Raw genomic sequence first — 4,209 nt, 5'->3', positions numbered from 1 at the left:
AGCTGCATCTGAGATGGGGGCTGGTCTCATGGGGCTGAGCCCTTCAGCTGTGGGGTCTGTGCTAACCCTGAGTAGGTAGCATCAGAACTGAATTGCATTGAATTATTGAACAACCAGTAGGGTTGTTGGAGAATCAGAGCTGGTTATTGGTGTTGAAAAACACCCAAACTTGCCTTTTCATTTGCTTAATGGTGTCTTTCACATGATACGGTCCAATTTCTCAATTTTTCCTTTGTCTTTCATGCTTTTGGTGATCTAGGTAACATATTTTTTGCCTAATCTGAGGTCTCAAAGATTTTCTCCCTATGTTTTCTTCTAGAAATTTCTATAGTTTTACATTTTATATTTAACTCTATGATCCATTTCAAGTTAATTTTTGTTTATGTGAAGAGTTGAGGTTCTTTTTTTAATGCAAATATCCAGTTAATCCACCACCATTTGTTAAAAAGTCTTACCTTTTCCACATTAAATTTCCTTGGCATCTTTGTCTAAAATTAGTTGATACACATGTGTGGGTTTATTCACAGAAAATGGGAGCAATAAGTGCCCCAGCAAATCTCCTGCATTCCAGATACACTGTTTATATATTCTGTTCCACTGATCTATAGTTAATCTTTTCACTAATTTCAAAATATTTCCATTTACTGTAAGGTAAGACGAAAATCAAAGAGTAGAGTAAGCCCTACTTGTGAGAGATTGATAACCTGTCTCAAAATTGTTTCATCTATCATAGGCCCATTGCATTTTAATATATATTTTATTATCAGCTCTTTAAATTTGTATAAGAAATAAATGGAATATACGTTGGGAGTGTACTAAATCTATAGATCAATTTGGGGGAACTTGCATTTTTACAATATTGAGTCTTCCAATCCATGAGCATTGTATATATCATTTCATTTATTTATCTAGGTCATCTTTAATTCCTCTGTGCCGTATTTTATAGCTTCCAGTGTAAGGGGTGGGTGCTTCCACTTCTTCTGTTATATTTATTCCTGTGTATCTGTACCAGTTACAGTTCAATCAGAGAAGCAGAGACATTATATACATATATACATTTGTAACAGGAATTTGATCTAATGCACTTGTGGGAATCTCTAAAACTGTTGTCTTTGTGTTTAATGCTGAAACCTGAAGACACAGAGCAGGCAATCCTGAATGCAAGATAGTTGCAAAGTGAGGAACAGCAACCCATGAGTCCGAACTGGAACTTATGAGTACGAGCTGCTTGGAACCCACAAGGACATACTGGGTCCCTGTCAGTTCTCACTGCCTTCACCCTGATGAACTGCATGTCCTGCAGCAGAAGTGAAAACCTCAGTCATGGAGATAAACACACACCTGCAGAAGCTGAAGGATGACTCATGGGAAAGTGGAGCATTTGCAGGCCCAGGCGTTGCCCCAGACTGGCGAGCTGAGCCGGCAGATAAACACCAGCATGAGTGAGCTACAGAAGGTGTCTGCTCCAGCTTCTCAGGCCAATACACAACATGGCTCCTTCTTTACATCTGCGTTCCAAATCTCAGTTAAAAATATCTCTCGTAGGGACTTCCCTGGTGGCACAGTGGTTAAGAATCCGCCTGCCAATGCAGGGGACACAGGTTCGCGCCCTGGTTCAGAAGATCCCACATGCCGCAGAGCAACTAAGCCTGCAAGCCACAACTACTGAGCCCACGTGCCTAGAGCCCGTGCTCTGCAACAAGAAGCCACGGCAATAAGAAGCCCACACACCGCAACAAAGAGTAGCCCCTGCTCGCCGCAATTAGAGAAAGCCCGCGCACAGCAATGAAGACCCAGCACGGCCAAAAATTAAAAATATAAATTAATTAATTGATTAAAAAAAAAAGAAAATATCTCTTGTGGCCCTCCTGGACTGGAAATATTCAGGGAAGGGAATTCCTGGAAACAATGATCTTGGACGAGTTGACACATTACAAAACCAAACCAGTCCACATCTTGTCAACTTGCCACTCATACACATGTCTTTAAGCCATGCTTAATTTCCAAGTAGAAATAATAGCAAAGTCACATTTCTCCAAAACATGAGGCATACAACAAAAACAGGGTAACCCTTTGCCCAAAAATGCATGCAAAAACCCTTCTTTGTCTTAGGTTGATGTTTATTCTTCTTCTAGATGAACTCCTCATTTGCTACCTTGTAACTTAAATACTGAGCCGTAAATAAACCACTATTAACATATCTTATGTTAGAAGATTGGGAAAGGGGAAGAGAAAAACATTGGTATTAAAAAACATTCGTATTAAAGTCAGGAAAAATGCTCAACTATTACAATACTTGGTTCTCTAAATGGTACACGGTCATAGGTGGGAATTATAACTAAGTTCTTCTACCACCCATTCAAAATTCCCTTTGTCTTCAGGAAGTGCACAGTTGATGGTGGCTGGGCTCTCGTAGGTGACCCAAACCTTCATTCCTGAATGGTCAGGTCATTAGCAATCCTGCCTGAATTGGGTTTTTGTAGTTTCCATTGAATTTACTCTCAGGACAGAGAAGTACTAAGACGTGCCCCCAGGGGACTGTGTGCATTCCAGTCACACTGCTTCTCACCCCACTGCAGAGTAGAACCCAATTTTTCCTTATGGTCATGATTAATCATCCCAGCCAATAGAGTAACTACCTTCTTTGCCTGTTGGTTCAGTGGCTACAGCATCCCAAAGTGGCCAGGTGATAATCTCTACTTCCATTTTCATGGAATGACTGCTGTTTTCCCTGATGGAAGCATTCCTCCCACTGGAATTTAGATCTCCAGATAAAGAGTCTAAATTTGAAGGAACAGGAAGTGCACATTTTTTCTCATGGATCACCAAGAGTCAGACATTTCCAATCCCTGATTCCCAGATGCCTGAAGCCAGGGTACGAGAGAAGCAACCGATTAGGAGTATTACCATATCCTGGAGGAAATTTCCCCAGCTCCCCAAAGTGCTGCTGTAGAAATGATGCTATACGTGAGTCCCCAAGGTCAGTGTATCAGTTGTTTCAGGAAGCTGGGGGACACGGTAAAACCGGGGCCCGGAGGTGCACTGCATTTGCTACGAAGTGAGTTTCTTATCAGAAGCAATGATATCTGAAATACCATGATGGTGGAAAAGGCATTCTGTAAGTCCACGGACAGCGGTTTTGACAGAGGCATTGCGGGCAGAGAAGGAAAATCCATACCCAGAGTAACTGACTATTGAAGTGAGCACAAAGCACTGCCCCTTCCATGATGGAAGTCGTCCAAGTAATCAACCTGCCACCAGGTAACTGGCTGACCACTGTGGGGAATGTGCCGTAGCTGGTGCTCCGGGTTAGTCTCCACTGCAGGCTGGGCACTCATAGTGGCTGTAGTCACACCGGTCTTGGTGTGTAGAAGTCCATGTTGCTGAGCCCAGGCAGAACTTCCAACCCTGCCACTAGGGCCATTTTGTTCATGAGCCCACTGGGTGATGACACGGGGGCCTGGGGAATGAGGCTGACTGGTATCTACAGAATGGGTCATCCTCTCCACCTGTTTATTAAACTCCTCCTCTGCTGAGATCACCCTTTAGTAAGCATTCACATGGAGCACAAATAGAGTCACATTTATTTTCCACTCCTCAGGCCTATCCCTTCTCCCCTTCCCCTTGTGACTGGCACTTACACTATCCTGAGAGCAAGAACCTTCTTAAATCTTGTGTTCACTTGTCTCACCGTCATGCTGACCCAGGCTCACATCTCCAAGTCCACGTTACTGAAAGACCAAGCACATTCTATTTTAGAACTTCTAGTGTCTAATTCTTTAGAAATTGAGGAAAATGGAAAAGATGCCAGAAGACTGAAGAGGAAGAATTATTGACCAATCCTGCCCAGAAATTCTGGAAGCTATCGACTCATGCATCTCTTTACATAACCTCTAGAGCATGTCAGGCTGGGCAGTTTGGACTTTATGCTGAAAATAATAGTGAGTTATCGAAGAGATTTAAGCTTATGGAAAATGACAGATGTCATTAGAGTTGTGGTATTCATAGAAGTCTCTCTGATTGCAGTGTGGACCAGATCGCAAACGAGGAATAAGCTTAAAAGAAATGGTGGTCATTACACCTCAAAAAAGTTGATAAGAAAAGAAGTAGTGTTCAGTTCTCATGCTAACCTAGTCTAGGGGTGAGGGTAGGGGTATTATTGGAGTAGGAGAAACAGAGAAGTTGTAAAGATGAGATAATACTTACAGA

Source organism: Aethalodelphis obliquidens, unplaced genomic scaffold (genome assembly GCF_003676395.1).
Source record: "Aethalodelphis obliquidens isolate GAN/ISIS:26980383/991018 unplaced genomic scaffold, ASM367639v1 scaffold33, whole genome shotgun sequence".
Classification (NCBI taxonomy): domain Eukaryota; kingdom Metazoa; phylum Chordata; class Mammalia; order Artiodactyla; family Delphinidae; genus Aethalodelphis; species Aethalodelphis obliquidens.
Note: the sequence above shows the minus strand (reverse complement) of the source record.